The 19,233-nt window shown below is 42.5% G+C and overlaps 1 protein-coding gene across 4 annotated transcripts in view; it reads left to right on the top strand.

Moving 5' to 3' along the window:
* GRIN2B (glutamate ionotropic receptor NMDA type subunit 2B) overlaps positions 1 to 19,233 on the top strand; it is a 423,666-nt gene that overhangs the window by 18,284 nt on the left and 386,149 nt on the right. Inside the window, exons 1-2 of one of the 4 annotated variants that reach the window (XM_054444600.2) lie at positions 16,418 to 16,506; positions 18,539 to 18,663. The exons of the other annotated variants lie outside the window; for them this stretch is intronic. The gene's annotated coding sequence lies outside the window, so the exon portion shown is untranslated. Of the gene's footprint in view, positions 1 to 16,417; positions 16,507 to 18,538; positions 18,664 to 19,233 lie in introns of those variants that run through there. 4 annotated transcript variants of the gene reach the window in all.

Genomic DNA, 19,233 nt, shown 5'->3' with positions numbered 1-19,233 from the left:
TGATTCAGATAATATTGGAATAGAGGAATACTAGCTTTCTTTATAATTGTCTACTGTGTTAGCCACCTCCCAGTCCACCCTAATGGACTCTGACTCTTGTCTAAGGCTCTGAGAACAAATTCTAGCCACAGCCAGAGATTAAGTCTCCATCAGGACCCCAGGGTGAAGATTTCTTAAAATTTCTCGAAAGGTTCTCCTCCCCTCTCAAAGTTGATATTCAGTGGATTCTCTCTTTACCTTTCCCACCATGGGAGATTTGTCTCTTTTTTCTCCTGGGTGCCAAGCAGTGCCTTACAAGGACAGCTGAGTCCTCGCACCCTCAGGATCCTGGGCTGGTACTGCTGTGGCCTTTACACCAAGGCAAGCCTAGATCTTGAATATTCAACATCTAGAAGTAAAGATGGGAGCCCTAGTACCACTCCCCAGAGAGGCAGACCTTGGGAGTCAAAAGCTGGGTCTTTGATGTCAAAGGGACTTGAGTTCAGAATCCTGGAATTGCCACCGAGTGACTTTGGGTAAGACATTTCAACTTTTGACTGCCAGCTTTTCCTCTGCTGTAAAATGCAGGTTATGTGAAGGTTAGATGAGGTGAAGTATGTAAAGTGTCTGCAACTGAGCCCCCTGCCTCTCTTGTCCATATCCTGTGAGTAACGCTGCCTATTTCTCAGTAGGGTAGGAAAAAGCAAAAGGGATGGTCCTTGCTGGCCTTCTCCATCTTCTTTTGTTTTTCTTACATAAATGCCTACCCCAGCCTGTGCCTCAACGATCCTCCACTACAGCTGTCATGCTGCGGAGAATTGCAGAAGCTGGGTGCGTTCATTTCTGCTGATGAGGGAGATGGAGTAAAGTGTATGAAACCGAGTGCCTAGGAGAGCCTCAGGAAATTGGGAATGTTACAGAATAAGCCCAGAAATTAGGTGTGTCCAAGGGGGCAATCCAGAGAGACCTGGGGGCTGGGAGCCTTGGGTTATTAGAGAGAATGGCAGGAGCAAGAACAGAGGGAAGTTTTTAAAAAAGAGAGGGTGACACTGATGAAAACGAAGAAAGTGCCATAGCCAGGACCTGAACTTACATCAGCTTCTCTGCTTTTTCTCCACCTGTGTGTTAAGGAGGAAAAAACTAGGGAGGGAGAGAAAAAAGGAAAAGGAAGGATGAGAAAAACAGGGTAAAAGGAAGAGGTGGCGGATGAGGGGCTGAAAGGAGGTCTGCCTTCTCTGACAGCCAGGGGGAGACAGAGGGTCTGTCTAACTGCATTCTCCAGGGAGGGACAGTGCCTATCACCCTTCCTCCTTCCTTGCCTAGCGGACGACGAGGTGGCAGCAATTTTGGCACTCTTCTGGGGGAGAATCAGAAAGCGACAGCTGCTCTGCCTCCCTGGGAAGTTCTGTCTGGACTCCAGGGAGTTTTTGTGACCTCTTTGTGGAGGTCAGCCCGCCCACCTGCCAGCCTCCAAGGCTTGCTTGGGTGTTATGGTCACTGTGATAATCCAGTCCTCTGCCGGGCAGATATTTGCTTGGTGTACATCTCTTTGTCTCACTCCTGCCTGTAAATGGTGGCAAACAGACATTTTGGAAAGGAATTAAGCATTGTGAGTTCACAGAATGTCAAGCATTCAAATGGCAAATATAAATCAATTTCGAATTGTTTCTGGTTTTAGGTTATTTGTAGTATGGTGCCTACTTGTAGCATAGGCAATTCTGGGTTACTTTTATACAAAACGAATGCAATTTTCTAAAATCTGAATTGAATAACTGCAGGCTGGTGGAAATATTGATCTTTGTGAAGCCCTTCTGTTTCCATGGGAGAAAGGATGGTATATATTTAAGGCATTGGGTCTTGATCTCCCTTTGGTATTGGAATCAGGGGTGGGCATGAGGTAGGTGTGGAGACAAGAAGAGCGTGAGCCTCCCTCTGCTCCCGCCTGGTTCCTCAGTGCAGTTGGGTTCAAGCCCAGATGCAGCTGGAGGAAGAAGCAGCTGCCAAGCAAAGCCGTGCTCCCTGCCGCTCACTGTGTGGAAGAGCCAGTTTCGTGCGTGTGTGTGTGTGTGTGTGTGTGTGTGTGTATTGTGTGTGTATGTAAGAGAGAGAGAGAGAATCTGAGAATATGAATGAAAAGCCATTTCTTCACAGGGTATAAGAACTTTAGGGTATGTTCATAAGGGCACTGATTCTGATTTCTGTCTTAGGGACCAGCATATTTGAAATGCTGCCCAGGTGGGTCTAATGTACAGCCAAGTCTGAGAATTGCTCTTCCAGACCTTCCCACCACCTCTCTCATACCCGTTCCTTTGTCTCGTGTGTGCCTGAGCCGTGCTGCCTGCAACCTCCACTCTAAGGGAGGAAGACAGCCTCTGACTTCTTGGGACTCCAGCCATTCTTGTCTGCCATTCCGCTGGACCTACGTTTCTAGAAGATGTGGTGGGTTGATTAAATAAATGCTCTTAACCCTCTAATTTTATGCACACAGCTCCTCATGCTGTGGAAATAACTGCTCTTAGATTTTTCATTGTAAGTGGATTGCCCAGATTGCCCAGAGGGAAAGAACTTTGTCTAATTTTAATAAAACAAGGGTTTATTTAGTTATTCAGTTAAAATGGTCAACATGTTTGCACTTTGTTACATTTTCTCCTACATATTTCAAAATATACACTAAATTAACTTTTTTAATATGTTGGATTTATGGATTCTTGCACATTTCCATTGCAGATCAACCACTTACCGGCAAAAGTGTGCCCTCCAATTCTTCCACATTGCCTCTTTGTCCAGGTTTCCAGCAGCATTTCTTCCCTATGGTATCTCTCTCACCCCCTCCCATAAGATCTGGATCCTCTCTCCTTGTGACTTCAGGCTTTGCTTCCTCCACTTCACTTACATCACTGACCTTAGCTCTCAGTGTGGAATTCTCTAATGCTTCCTTCTCCTGGGCTTAGAATTCCTTGTTGCTTCCCTTCCTTCCCTCCCCTGCCACTCTGTTTCCTCGAACTGGAATTCAGCTTCACCAGTACTGACCCACCCACTTGCAGGCATATCTGCTTTTAGTGTTCTGTCACTCACACTACTAACGGCAGATTAAAAAAAAAAAAGTCCTCAGAATCCTTTCTTCCAGAGCCCATCATCATGAATGATGGCGTGACCAGCCTTTGCTCACAAGCACCCACCCCACTCTCAAAACATGGGCTCTCTGAGCATTCTCTCCTCCATAGTCCTGGTCTCAGTTGATGGTGTCATCACACTTTGCTGAGAAATCATCACTCTTTGATGTAAAGGTCCATAATCATTCTCTTTCCAGTGTAAACACTCATGTCTATCTTTTGTTTGCAGGATGCTTCAGAGGGGACTTTGTTTTGTCCTTTACAGCTACAACTGCCTTTGTCCTGACCCAATCTGTCTCTTCATTAGGGACTTTGCTGTCACACAATACTTTCTGTCTTCCCTGACATCAGGAAGGATGTCTTTTCTGCTTCTTCACTGCTGCTTTCAGTGTGGTCACCCTAAAACCTTTATTGATCCAAAACAAAATTCATTGTCTTCCCCCAGCCCCTCTCTCTGGGGTCCCTGTTTCTTAGGTAGTACGAGCCTTCTTTTAGTGCCTTAGGCCTGATGCTTTGGGGTCTCCTCCATGCCCCCAGGACCCTCTCCGCAGCCCCCCTGTGCTGTCTTCAAAGTGCTTTTGCATATGAATCCTCTTTCCACACAAAGGCAGTAGAGCCTTTTGGTAAAAAACATGGGCCTTGCAGTCAAATTGCCTGAAGCTGCCACTTTTTAGTGGTGGAAACTTTGAAAAATTACATCACTCCCGAGTCTTGGTTTCCTTATTTGGGAATAATGGAGAATAATAGTAATATAGTGCTTAAAAATATAGTTTTGAGAATTAAATACATTAATACCTATAAAGGACTTAGAACAGTGCCTGGCATATTATAAATGTCTAATAAATATCAATATTACCTCTAACCCATGGGTCTCTATTGGGGGCTGTTTTTCCTCTCAAAGGATATTTGCCAATGTCTGGAGACAGTTTTCATTGTCATGAGTGGGGAGCAGGGATAGAGGACTGGGATGCTGCTCAGCATCCTAGGATGCACGAGACAGCCCTTGAAAATGAAGAATGAGGCATCGCAAAATGTCAGCATTGCTAAGGCTTAAAAGCTCTGCCCCAATTATGCCGCCATTTTCTCAAGGCTCAATCAAGCGTCCATTCTGTTTTTTCTCCGTCCTGCACTCCCTTGAATGCTCGTTTTCTCACCTGGTTCCAGTTACAAACTGGTTTTGATCCTTCTGCAATCTACAGTTCCAGCATCCTGAATAATAATATCTCCAGTGGTGGATAGAAAAATCTCTCCCGGCATGTTCTCCCAATATTGGAAAATGGTGAAGACCAAAAAAAAAAAAAAAAAAAAAAAGAAAGAAACCCACTGTTCCTCTCCCTTCTCCCTTCATTCAATCGGCATCTCTTCGCCAACACATTTCTATGGTTGCCCATGGCACACTGTCCTGGCATCAGTTTCCACTGGCCCCCTGTCCAAAATCCCCCACCTCCACTCCACGCCAATGTCGGCCGGTTCTCCCTCCGCATGGTTTCCTTGGATCCTCATTTTCCATTTCCATGGCTACTGCTTAGTGCAGGACTCTAGCTGGCATCCCCCACCTGGACCTCGCCTCCTCTCTTCCACCCTCCACACAGCTGCTGGAATTGTCTTCATTAAACACTGTTTTCCTCTACTCATGAATCCACGGTGGCTCTCCATTACTGCTTATTAGCAAAAGGAAATTCCCCAGGAAGCCTTCTGCAGCCTGACCCCACTCTCCCTGCGGGCCCCACCCTGGTGGCTGCCTGCCTTTGTGTTACTCCTTCCCAGTCTCTGGGCATTCACCTATCGGAACTCCTCCCTGTCTGTCTCTACACCTTAGAGTGTTATAATTCCCCTTCCTGGAAAGCCTCCTTCTCTCCTTTTGCCAAACTGTGTCTGTCACCTCCTTTAAAATCTGGCTCAATTTTGAACTCCCCTGGGAAACTTTCCTGAATAACCCACCAGATGCTCTGTGTCCTATTACTCCGTCTCTCATTTTGGTCACAAGTATTTATTAGACTTGGCCTACATTAATTTACACTTGCTGATGTGTATGAAGAATCCCTTAGTATTTTTAGAGAATATCCAAATGTGTATGTTTCTTTCCCCCTCCCCCTCCTTTTTTTTCTTTTAAGCTAATTCCCGCGGTCCAAATCAAGTGCTCTGGACAGAGCAGGACTTCAATAAATGACGTCTCTATATTGTCTTTTTTCCCGTCTCTCAAAGCCAAGGAGGGACTTCAAGGGCATATTTTATGGGTGACTTTAAAATAACCTTCTCGTCTTTTTGTGGTTGTGTTGGTAGTGGGTGGGAGGAAGAGGAGGAGGATGAGGAGTAGGAGAAGGAGAAAGAGGAGGAGGAGAACACGGAGGAGGAAGAGTGGAGGGAGGAGGAGGAAGCAAATCTGGGCTTGCCAAACACAGGTAACAAAATGCCTCCGTCAGAGGTTGCCCACGGGATGAGAGATGTGGTATGAGAAAAATGCACCAGTGCCATGAGAACCTCCCTAGGGAAAAAGGAGACAGAAACATATTGTGTACTAACCTATAGGGGTAACACCCAGCTTTTGTTTAGCATTTGGCAGCAAGCTGGACACTTTTAAGTATATTTTAAATCTATGACCTCATTTGGCAAATGAGACAGAAGATGATGTTCCATTATGCAGCTGAGGAAGTGAAGGCTAGGGCAGCTCATGTGACTTGCCCCTGGGCATCAGGACTGTGCTGGCGTTTGGACTTAGTTCTTGTGAATTCCGGGGTCCCATGCTTTCCATTGAACCCTGTTGCCTTATCTTACTCTGTAAGGTAAAGCTTTAGTCCACTTCAGTGTCGTTATTTTTACAGATTGTGTTGTCATTATTAGTCCACTATTAGTAAAACTCAGCCTAGAATTAATCCTAATTAGTGCCCTTTTCACTTTATCACAAACACTACATTTTATTCCTAATCCAAGGTGCAAATAGACCTCTTCCCAACAGACTTGAGACCAGCGCTGTCCAATAAAACTTTCTACCGTGATGGAAATGTTCTCTAACTTTGCTGTCCAATGTGATAGCCACTAGCCACCTGTGACTAGTGAGAATGGAGAATTTCAGTTAATTTAAGTGCCAATAGTCATATGCGGCCAGTGGTTTCCTCCTTGGACATGTCAGCTCCAGATTCGTTATGTTCTTATATTTGTCAGAGTTAGTAATTTGCCTAATCTGGGTTTTCACATCTCCCTTCCCTTTTCATCCTCTGGGAGGTTACAGTAAACCACGAAGATTCAGAATGTGGGAGCTCACCCAAGATGGGCCTCCGCAGAGCCTGCATCGTCATCAAGGGAGGCAAGAGAGATGAGGGAGCCGACTGCTGTGCTGGGGAGTCGGCACTGGGTGGGAGGCATTTGTGGAGGAGAAACCGCCAGCTCCCGGGTGGGTCTCTTCCCTCCTAGCAGCCTTATAGGAGCTCAGCACTCATTCCTGTGTGGTTCTCGCCTCTTCCCACAGGAGACAGGTCATGAGAGGAAGCTGAACTGCTTCTTGGAGATTGGGGTGGAGGGGGCTCTAATATGTTATAGCATTAGCCTTCTCCATCTGGCCCAGTGGAAGGTTACCAATGAGATGAAGATGAGTTCATTGGGTGCTTCTGTCTTTAATTTCCACGGAGAGATACCTCAGTAGTGCTTTATGGTTGAAGCCTGTCTTTGCAGTCCTCTCTCTCTCTCTGTCTCAAGCTTGTGTGTGTACCCATACACATGTATATGGTATACACACCAAATGCCCTAAGTACCTTTCTTCCTGTATCCTGCATTACATCAAAAATACTAGTTACTATATTTACTGAGGCCGACCTCCCAGGAGAGGCTCCCAATGGCAGACTTGTTGCAGCCGAGCCGAGTCCAGTGGAAGCATCAGAAAATGACAGATCCCTAAGAGAACAGCTAATGGAAGCAATAGGTTGATGGTATGGCATGGTGTAGCCTGACCCTCTCTTTGCTGGTTTCTTTCTCTTTTCTTGTTCACTATTCTTCTCCACTTGAATTTTAATCTAATTTATTTTTTATGCCTATAAGAAAATAACCTGAACTCTCTTTAACCTGTGGGACATACAGCATTGGAATTCTCACCCTAGATAAATTGAGTCAGTTTATACACAGAAATTAAGTGTAGAGGACGAAAAAGAACTTTCCTTAGAAATTCAGAGTCTTTAATTGCGGGACTAGAGGGAGGATCTGAACTCTGACTCTCTGAGTCTAGACAAATCATGGAAGAAGTTAACCTCAGAGTTAACTGTTTAAGGGACATGGATGCTATTCATCCATGTAAAAATGTTCCATTGTGCTCTTCATTGCCGTGAATATGTTTACAGGGAAATGGAAGTTTTGTTCTGTGGCTCATGAGCTTACTGGTGAGTCCCCAGAAGACCCTCCAGGTTTGCTCGAGATGATGCGGCTCGTTGCTGGGCAGACAGATGTGAGCCCACACAGGGCACCCAGAGTCCATACGGAACGAACAGTTGGAGGAAACAACTTGGAGAAAAAGGCGCTTGTTTTCACACAGAGGCTTTTAGAACAGAATGAGGGTAGGAGCATTCAGGGCAGCTGTGACAGAGAGAAAGAGTTATTGCCCTGATAAGAGATTTTTGCAAAATTTTCTCTGAGGAATGTAGATTTTAAGAACATAACTGAAATTGCCACTAGTTGTCATTTAAATCAGAGATCTAATCATATCTGCCTCCTCGGAAGCCTTTAATGGCTCATTATTGCGTGCAGAATGAAGTCCTCGTTTTCCTCCACAGCGTGCCTGGGCGTCCGTGGTTCGTCTCTCACGGCCTTTGTTGCCTCCTGCCCACTGCATTGCTTCCTCCTCTTTCTGCTCCAGCTCATTCGTGCACTTAGTGCACACTTGACACACTTAGTGCCCTTGACACACTTCTTTGGCTTTGCTCAGGCCGTTCCTGCCTTCAGTCAGACATATCCCCTACTCCATCCCAGCACTGTCAAAATTCTGCAAGTAAGTTCTTCAAGGTGTCGCTGCAACCTCACCTCCTCTAGGAAGCCTTCCCATATCCTTCAAACAGGGGATGCATTTTTCTCTCCTGCATTCTTACGTATCACTCCGTATTCTCAACAGCCCTTGTCGCCCTTGTCTTATTTGTAAGTTATTAATATACATGTCTGGCGCCACCATGCAGCTGGGGCCCCCTGAAGAGCCAGGCTGCATCTTCTTGATCTTCACACTGCACGTACTCTAGAAAAGTGCATTGCATACAGCAGGCACATTAAATGGGATGGCTCTTTGTTTCTTAATTGAAACCACTGGCTGCTTACCTTTATCTCTTCATTTGCCTTTTATACTTGTTTTGTAGTTTCAAAGTATTGTATGCCATATATAGGCCCAAAGGTGGAATTGAGTTAAGTGAAGAAGCCGGCTCCAGTGTACGTGATGAATTCTGCTCATTTCATCTCAAAATTATTTGGATGCATAACTAACTTTAGCTGAGTAGAATAAGGACATTTTGCTTCAGTTAGAACCGGTTCAGCTGTTTCTTGCTCCTTGAAATCATCGAAGTGAAGTTTTGAATTTGAATGCCTCACAGGTTCTACCCTGTTCAAATAGAGCCAACATAATGATTTAGGCAAGATTCTATGTCTGCTGCAGATGTGTGGTGAGTCTTCTGTCCTTTCTGTTAATCTTTCAACATCTTTGATATTACTTTCAGATTTTGGTTTTGGATTCCCGTTTTGCCAACTTGTGTTTCTGAATAGTACTTAGGTTTATCTATAGGTCAGATCCTGCTACAAGAAATAGCATGAAAATCTCTCTGCTAACAAGGAATGCTAGATCTAAATAAATATGTAACCCATTTACCTCAAATAATATCCAATCAAATAGAATATTTGACCTTAAAATATGTGGTCACATTTGTTTATAGTTTATTATAATATTTTATTTACTTCAAATATCTTAAAAGATGTTTTGTTAAATGCATGATCAATTTTGTCAAATCTTCTTCTCCTGGAATAGAAAGGAGACAAAGGATGGGTACATTGGGTGAAGGCTCATTTATGTGCCTAAAAAAGGGCAACCACATGACCATGTCCCTGTTTCTATCAGCTCTATAATGAAAGCATTTCTCTAAAGCTATTCCTTGTGATGGTATAATTGGAGGGCTCAGTTGCACAGTTTTTCTTCCCTTTTGCGACAAATTATGTTCCTTTTGTGTCATAAGATTTTTTTTTGTCCCTTCAAAGAAGAAAAAGTTGTTCTTTTTTTTTTTTTTCTGAGACGGAGTCTCACTCTGTCACCCAGGCTAGAGTATAGTGGCAAGATCTCAGCTCACTGCAACCTCCACCTCCCAGGTTCAAGTGATTCTCCTGCTCCAGCCTCCAGAGTAGCTGGGATTACAGGCATGCACCATCGCACCCAGGTAATTTTTTATATTTTTGGTAGAGATGGTGTTTCACCATGTTGGCCAGGCTAGCCTTGAACTCCTGACCTCAAGTGATCTACCCGCCTCGGCCTCCCAAAGTGCTGGGATTACAGCACTTTCATATGAATGTCACCCAGTGGTTCCCCTGAACTTGGATGGGACTCAGTCTGCAGATGGCCAGATTTATTTGTAAGAGCCTGATGACCAATGCTGTCTTGCTTTTATCTAAAGCTGAGGAGGCAGAAGTGCTCTGAGCTCCCACACTAACCTGATGTGCTGGCCCCGTTCTTCCCGTCTCAACCTCAGGTGAAACGTCAGGGGCCAATTGTTGCAGTGGAGATGGCTCTAGTATCTCTAACCTGGCCAGCACCCTTTGTTGAATCACGTAGCAAATTACGTTTGTTTGTTTGTGCTGAGATATTTTTTAGTGCTGAGGTGAGATGTTCGGAATCAATGCCATTGTGGGTTAGGTCCAGACCTAGTAGGCAGATTATATCTGAAAGATAGAATCACAGAATGTTAGCACCAAAGAGGACAACTCAGTGTGTGGCTGAGGACACTAAGGCCGATGGGCTAAGCAAATACCAAAGTACGTAGCTATGCCGGGTCCAGGGCCAGAACTCAGGCAGCCTGACTCCCATTCCAAGGTTTTGAAACTATGTCAATGGTCTACATGCTTTTCAAATCCCACATTTTGATGAGTGAAACATTTGGGGGTTTTTATCCCTAGTCTGTGTATATTATTATTCAGTGAAGAAAACAGCTCATACTAGGTAATTCGAAAGGGAGAATTTAATGCTGGGAATCAGGGACAAAGGGATAAGAAGAGCTGAAAGCTAAATGGGGCATGGCCAACCCCATGTGCAACCCCAGATCAGCAAAGCAGGAAGCCAGTGTGAACCTTTGGGTCACAGGGAACAAGGTAGAACTTGTCCACTGAGAATGGAACAAGTGGTGGCTGCCTGGCAGAGAATGTCAGTCAGGGAGGAGATACAGCTCCTGGGAAGATGCTGACCAAAGCAGAGAGAAACGGGGAGATATAGTCTAGCTTCTCCTCTCTCCAGCACCCCCACCATCTCTTGGCAGTATCTCCATTGGTAAATCCTAGCCAGAATCTATTTGGCACAGGAGGCTCGGAAATGTGGTCTGCAAGGTTTTTGCTCTCTGCAATAAAGAGCAGTAAAGAGAAGGGATGGGGGACAGATCTCAGAGTGAATAGGCAAATTGGTGTAGATTATTTTCCAAAGGTAACTACAACAATCTCTCCCATCCCACATTCTCCTCTGCAATGTGACCTGGTCATTACTGCACATCATGGTGTAGAAAGTCTAGTCCCCTCCCCTTGTATCTGGGCAGCTTCATAATTGCATTGACTAATTGAGCATGGAGAGCATAGCTCTAGGTGACTTCTGAGGCCAGGTCAGAAAAGGCCATGCAGCGTCTATCTGGTTCCCTTGGTTCATTTGTCCTTTGGACATCCCTGCTGCCATGCTGTGAGAAGCCACACAGACAGGTCATGTGTAGGTACTCTGGTCAGTGGTCCTGGCTGAGCCCAGGTGTCAGCCATGTAAGTTGAGAAGTTTCAGATGATTCTAGCACGCATCCCTGGAGTCACTTCCCAGATGCTTGGGTCTTCTCAACTGAGGCTCCAAAAGTCATGGAAATGAATCAAACAATCCCAGCTGTGCCCTATCCAAACTCCTAACCCTCAGAATTTGTGAGCGTAATAAACTGGTTGTTATTTTATGCTACCAAGTTTTGGGGTGGTTTGTTATGCAGCCCTACAGAACTGGAATGCCAATGACCAGCGTGTTTATTTAGTATATAATTATATGTGTATACTGTCTAATATGTTGTGTTCATTATAAAGCATGCAAAAAAACAGAAATTAAAAATAGGTGAGATAAAAATAAATGTAAATAGAAGTTCTAACATTTTATTTTCATGCCCAGCTCCTGGGGGATTAAAAACCACATGCTATTATATACCTTAAATACATGGCCAGAAGAAGACAGACTTTGATAGTCAGGATCTTTTAAATAGTTTTCAACCATCTATGAAAAAGAAAGACGGGGGCAAGTGATAGGGGAAGTACAGATAGGGAGGTTCTCACCGGAGGAATGTAGGAAGGAGAGAGAGGAAACATAGGAGGAGAGGTTCCATGGGATAGAACACAGGGCTCCTAAACAGGGTGGAGATTTTCCTGAAGCAGTATTAGGCTTTCAGAGTATTTTAGTTTCATTTCTGTAATGCCATTCAGGAGGACCATTGCTAACTATATCCTAATTTGTGGATTCCTATGGACACTGTATAAAGGTGAGTGGGTAAGATGAGTTACAGTTTCATTAACACAACGGGGACTGTTATTGAGAGCTGATTCTAGAATCGAGTGCTTCAGAGATCTGAATATTTTTAGAAAGAGAATTGGGTTGAGTATTTTTTCTAATATCTCTCACTTCCTTTACGGAAGCTCTAACATATTCCGTGTGGGCACCTGACATGCACATATAGACACATCCTTAAGGTCCTTATATACATTTTTATTTTTATATCATCATATACATGTTGACTTCTTTCTTCACACCCCCAACCAAAAAAAAAAACCCAACAAAAATCTTTAATAATTTTCTCTCTTACTGCTATAAATACACAGATCCACTTTTGATATATCAAGTGTGCTTATGTATAAGACCTGTACAGATAAATGTATGTAATCTATTGCAAGCAATTAATAAGGATAGCTTTCTTTTTCTCCCCTCTTCTCTTTCTTGACTTATTACCAATAAAGTCTATTTATCCCCTTCTTCCTGTGAATTCTCTTACAGAAGCCACACAGGTTAATCAGCTACATAGTGTGGTGGCCATTTGCTATTAGGGCTGTGGTTTCACAGATAAATTAGATCTTGTCTCCACTCTTGAGAAGCTCACAGTCTAGAGAGAGAGATGGACAGATAAATTGGTAATCATATTTTGTGTGGTGAGTGCTGTGATGGAAGCAAATACAGTGTGTGTGGGAGCCTGTGGTATGGACGCTAAGTGTCCATGAAGTCTTCCTAGAGTTTTGACAAATGGGTGCAATTAAACAGCTCTACCAACCATGAATTGCATGTGCTTGGCTTTTGGATACTGTAAGCTTTCTACAAACAGACTGGATTATTTGACTTGAATATCCTGTTAACAAGACAAGCTAATTTGCCCAAGGGGACTTCTTCACCCTTACATTTAGGCTAAATGGTTTTTACATTGGATTTTCTTATTCAGGCTGCAGGGTTCCCATCCTTCCCTGGAATGAATGCTCTCTAGCTTGTCTACCAGGCAGAGACTGCTCAGGGATCACTCTGGGTTTTTTCAGTGTTTCTATTTCATTTCTGTCCTCAGTCAGTCTGCATACAGGAGGTTCCCGGTACTATATCTAGGGTTGTCAGATTTAGTGAATTAGACACTCAATTAAATTTGAATTTCAAATAAACAATAATTTTTTAGTAGAAGTATGTTTCAAGTATTGTAATATTTGCATACTTATACTAAAAATATTTGATATTTATCATTGAAGTTCAAATTCAACTGGGTGTCCTGTATTTTATCTGGCAGGCCATATCACTACTCTCTCTTGGCCTTGCTCTTCTTGGAATGTTCACAAGGAAGTGGGAGGTGTATGAAATTTTTATCTCTAGAAGCACCACTTCTGGATTGGAGATTTTGTCCTTCATTTTTCTCTTCCCTGGTCAAACTTAGCTTTTTTCTCTGTTGCAGGTGGCTAGGCCTGTCATTCCGTGTTGAATGTATTTCTGATAGGGATTCTGGCGGTATTAAAATTCTGGCCCTTGGTTAAACTGCTTTACCAAAGTAATATTTTACCTAAAACTTATTTTTCTCCACAAGCTTGAAATGGAAACTCTTTTTAAGGAATTGTGCCCAAAGCATGAGTCAGAGGCATGAGAGAAGGTTCAGGGAGCAAAGGGCATTTACTGTCGTGCAGGAATCTGAGGCATCTCAGCACTCCTTTTGTTTATTTCTTCATTGTTCATTGTGATCTGGCAAATGAGAACCCTAGGCCAGTAATTTTTAGATAGGCAAGGAGTCAAATATAAGAAACAATAATAGCAAGAATTTGAGCACGTCCTAGCAAGCTAAATGCTTTTCCATGTATGTTCTCACTTAATCCTCATAATAATTTAATGAGATAAGTACTCTTATCGTCCTTATTTTCCAAATAAGGAATAAACTTAAAGAGATGAAATAACTTGCCTTAGATTGTGTAGCCCATAAGTGACCAAACTGGGATTTGAAGGCACATAAATCTGACTATAGAGCTCCCACTTAAAACCCCAATGCTACAGTCCTTTGGGGCTGGGCCTGGGCTGGGGTCTCAGTAGACACTCTTGGGTTGATTCATCTACTCTGTTTAAATGATTTCTAACAAGGAGGAATACTTTATAACCTCTTTTGTAACTTCTAGTGTGTGATCCCCTATTTTGACTGGCTATTCTTCCATAGATTAATACAATGATTTTCCCTCTGTGTATAAAACCATTCCTTAGCCTCAGTAGACATAGCAAATTGATCAATATCTTCCCCTTAAAGTGGTAACTTTTCTTTTTCCTCTGGTTGTCTCTTATGTTTTCTTCTTAGGTTCTGTAATCGACATCATGATCAAAGGTAATTTAAGTGCCTGTTCTCTAATGTTTACTACTTTTTGTTGCTCTCTTTTGAGTTCCTCCTTAATGAATTTAGTATATTTTGGAGAATCACAGTGCTTATGTGCATAAAGTTCATAATAAACATAAATTTGATTGGTTTGGTTCTTGCAGGCTTCTGTACTGCAAACACAGTATGGCCTGGTACATATCTAAAAGTGGGTATTTTGCTGATTCCCTTTAGGCTGTATCCATCTCTGTCTCATGGCCCACCAATATACACTATATTGAATGCAACTTCTTGGCATCGTGGTTTGTGATATTCCTCTGTAATATTAGAACATGTATGTAAATGAAATGGTTTGTTAACAATGCTATGTCCACTATGTGATACCTGACACCCTCTTGTAGAGGCTAATGGCAGTGTAGATGTTATATTGATCATGAGGCCATAGATTCCCTCACAGTTGAAGCACCTTATGTCAGTGGCTTTTAGCTGATTGCTGAATGCCACGGTAGCTTTCACACTTAAAGGATTCCAGGAGGCCCTGTGGTCCCTCTGGTTGAGTGTTCAGATTAAGGGTCCTGGAAACCTGTAGCAGCCCTGGAGAGAAGAGGCAGGAAGAGGGAGAGGAAAGTTTCTGCTTTTGATCTCAGAGGGTCTGGAGGATGTGGGAGGGCCTAAGAGTTGGAAAGATTGGAAACTCTGTTTGATATGTCTCGGTAGCAACCAGAATCTTCTGGGATATCTCTAATAACTCTTTTACCTAGCTGAGGTTTGCTTGCTGTCCAGGCTGAAATGCAAACCAGCACCTCCCTTCTCCCCTCATTTCTGTCCAGGAACTATGGGTTCTTCAGGCAGTGGATTCAGCCCTGATTTAGATCTCTGGGCACTCTTAGGGTTGAAGCAAAGGTCTCTCCAAAGTCCGGCAACCACACAGATAATTCTGTTATCACCTGCCATAGGGACTAATAGCCTGCCCCTGCTGAGGACTTGAGATGCAGGGAAAGTGGCAGAACCTCTGGGAACACCCTCTTAAGACTGCTTTCCCTCCTTTCCCAAGAACTTAGTTCTTTCAGAGAAAAAGCGGTCTGCAGTAGTCTGGTGAGTTTGTGGTTCCTGGGTTTTCTGAGTGGCTGCCCATCAGTTTAGAGGGACCAAAGTGCCAGTGACTCTAAATGGCCCATCTGTCCATGGAATTCCCATTAGTCACCAGTTACCTTCCTTACATTCTGGATGTCGCAGCACCACAACTTTTGAGTCTTTACTCAAAAGTAAATCAAGATACACCATCCTTGGCATGCTGATGGGATTAATGTAACTTACATTTAGGGGAATTTCAGAAATTTTGTAATTAGAGGTACAGTTGCTCCTTGCAGAATCCAGGTCTCTTCTCTTCAGAAATGTGGCTTTTGAGTGAATAGTCTTTGTTAAGTCACCAGTGTTGGCTCTGCCACCACCAACTGTGTTGAAATCTTTGGCATCAGAGCAGAACCGGATGACTCTGGCAAAAATGAATTTGAGAGGATATATATAAAAAAATCTAAGACCCAAATCTGTGAGACTGTGCTTTATCTCTAGCAAAGAAAAATAGGACTTCCTTGCTATTTACAGTGCTCTTTCAGCAAGGCACACATCTCAGCATCTTTAGTCCCCCCAGAGGGCTAACAAAGGTTTGTTGTTCTTTCATCGCAGCCCATTTTTGAATTTAGCATTTAAACATATGGGGCAGGGTTGGATTGATCCTTATGAAAAGAAAGCATTTACCCCAAGGATCCCCCCTGGCAGAGACTTTCTTTAGGCTTTTTCTATGAGGCAATGTGGTTATACTTGCCCCTGAACCTTCTTTCTTGTAGCTATTAGACAACAAGTTGACATTTTGTATCATATTTATGCATGTGCTACTTTTAGATACCATCTTATCCTTCCCCAATGGCACTTTTTCTACAATTAACTGCAACATTGTTGGGATTTGAGTGAGTAAATACCATACTTTCAGGGCCTAGGTGGCAGTATGGTTACCTTTCCATATGTTTTCTTATGGAGAGGTCCTGAGGAGAGTGAAAGAACAATTTCAGTTTAAAAATGGACTGCTTCTCTGGTTCTGGGACAGGACAGTAAACCCAGAGGGTGGTAGGTTAAAGCCTACAGCGTGGTTTAACATTATGGAAGTGAGTTGGAGAACAACTCGTGCTTCATCCTCAGCTTTGCACTGTGTGTCAGTGATGGTTGCCATGGTGATAGCTTTGTGTCATCGCTGGAAGATTTGGGCTGCAGCTGGAAAATGAGCCACAGCCAAAGGTGGGGTTCTATCAGATCAACAGCTACTTTTGAGGCTAGGGTTTCAAGTTGAAAAGGAGAGGATGGAACAGATTATTGAAAATGTAAGAATATATACGAGGTAGAATACCCATGGGGATGTTGAAACATTCTGTTGCAAGATGTGGATAGGATTGCTACTGGATGTATGGGAAAACCACGTGTATGGGGTTGTGATTGTCTTTTTTTCCCTTTATGGGCCACATTTCTCCAGTGAGGTGAAGCATGACTGTCTGAGCTATGTTACAACTGCCCTGGCAAAGGCTGGTTCATGGGTTTTGCTGCTTGCTGGACCAAGCTGCTGACTCATCCCTATGGCAAGATAATGAGGAGAAGAAAGCAACATGCAGCCTACATTGCTATAATCCAAGGACAGTTCACATGGCGAGCCTCAGTTTTTTCCTATCAATGGTGATGTAGACAGTGAGGGGATACATACGTGCAACTTCATGGTTTATTAGCTACATTGACCAGACCACAGTCAGTGGGAGAAGCAACAGGTCTACAGTGTTTCAGAAGTTCTGCAACACAGCAACAAACTGGAGAACAGATACCTTTGTGAGTACATGAAGACTTTCAAAGCAGTATGAAGGCATGGATCATTTTAAGGGACTTGAGGTTCAGATCATCAGTTTCCTACTATATTCTTTCCTAAAATCCATCTGCTAGAGAAAGTGTCACCTCCCCTTTGATGGTGGCCCTTTTCTCTCCTTACCAAAGAAAATCACACCTCTCACCTACCCAGATTTTACTATATGCACCGCTCAAAGGTGAAAACACTGCTAAGGGTCACATAGAGGGATAATTGGAAATATTTGTGTTAGGAGAAGCATCCTTTCATCAAGAACCACAGACTATCTCTGTCTCCAGCTTATTAAAAGATACAGTCCTAATAATACATTTTTATATATTTTAAACTGTGGTAAAATACACATATTTTAAACTGTGGTAAAATACACGTATCATAAAATGTAATAAGATTTTATTATTTATGTTTAATACTTGTCTGTCAGAATTAATGTGGTTATTTTATTTTCACCAAATGTTTACAAATAATTATTGTAACACTATCTCAATCCAGAAAACAACACTTAAACACCTATGATTACAGGAAATAAAAAATAATTATAAACTTCCACACATATATATATTTTGGTTACAAAGAAGTATAATAGTGACCAGTAAAATACTTTCAAGCATCATGTATATAATGTAACCTATATATTACATTACAATAAAATTTTGTGGGGGAGATGGAAGAGAAATTCAATGTCAGGGAAAAGAAGGAATGATATCAAATGTATAACTTAAAAAAGAGTTAATCTTACATTTTAAAAATGGATGGTGGTAAGTTCCTGCACATTGCGCAAATGTACCATAAAACCTAAAGTATAATAATAATAATAATAATAATAAGAGAAAAAAAAATAAATAAAAGGGAAGAAATCAGTAATGCAATAAAACAGGCATTCAAGTTAAAAAAAAAATGGATGGTGGTAGATATAAAGTTACTATGGTCTTTATATTACATGGAATAATTTGAAAGAGTGGTGAAGTAATTTTATTTTAAAATGTTAGTATTTATTATATGCCAGAAATTATATACTTTATAACCATTTAGACTATGATGGACAAAATTAGGTATCAGCTTAAAACAAATTTTTAAGAATCCTTTTAGTGGGTAACTGAGCAAAGTTTGAAGACATTATTTACTCCCTCCACACACAGAATTTACATATTTATACTAACTTCAACACTGGACTGTCCTTGTTTCCTCTTTTGACCCATCAATATTTTCACCCATTATCTCTCCATGGGGTGGTCTACATCATACTCTGGAATTTCCCACAGAGCTGCTACTTCTGTTTCCAAATGAGGCTTGTTCTTCCATTTTCTTGCATTGTTATAATATGCACTGTTGTTATAACATGAGCAGTGGCTTGGCATCCTAGGCTGCCCTGTTTGGCATCTGTAGTCATTCCTTGGAATTAAATGTAGTAATAGATGGTTTACTTCCAAGTATGACTGCGTCAGACTCTATTGCCTCTGAAATCAATCAGGTGAAGAACTAGTTGTTTATGTTCCCATGTCTCACAGACTTCAGCTGGGGTTAGACTGACCTGCTTTAGCGACTGCCTTTGTACTGTTGCTTCTGAAGCCAAGAGATCACCGCTCATTGACTCTTAATACAGCCCATGTCACTGTAGGATTTGTACACACAGGTAGGTACTGGTGCTGCCCACTGTGCTCTATGAAAAGGCTAGCTCTGGAGAGGAAACAGTGGAAGTGGTCTATAGAAAATCTGCTGCCATCGTATTCACAGGAACTTATCACTGTTCTACCAGGTAAGACCAAGGTTCTTGTATCAGCAGCAGTAGGTAGCTCCTAAATAATCTTTCTCCAGGATCACACAGGCAGAGCCAGACTCAAGCAGTAACACCCTGCAGTGTAACAGGGATCTGGAGTGATATGGAAAACAAAGCCTTCAGAAGGAGGTGTAGGTTAGTTAAAACATTGTAACACCTCATAAAAATGCTTACCACCCTGCCACTTCTCACTCTTTCTAATGTCATAACAATGATACATTCAATGGATTAGGAATCTGGAACAAGAAGAGTAGCAGGTGCTTAGTTGCATTTTGCTTTGTGGGCCTGTATGTTTGCTTTGTGTTTTTCGTTTTTGGCCTGCCACAATTTGTTTAGACCCTGAACTTTTAGCCCCTATTTATGATTAGTGTCAACTGAGGAACTTCTATTGAACCACTCTATTCTTAAAAAGCACATCACCCTAGA

Source organism: Pongo pygmaeus, chromosome 10 (assembly GCF_028885625.2).
Source record: "Pongo pygmaeus isolate AG05252 chromosome 10, NHGRI_mPonPyg2-v2.0_pri, whole genome shotgun sequence".
Lineage (NCBI taxonomy): Eukaryota > Metazoa > Chordata > Mammalia > Primates > Hominidae > Pongo > Pongo pygmaeus.
The sequence above is the reverse complement of the archived record's forward strand: the minus strand, read 5'-3'. Positions and strand labels throughout refer to the sequence as shown.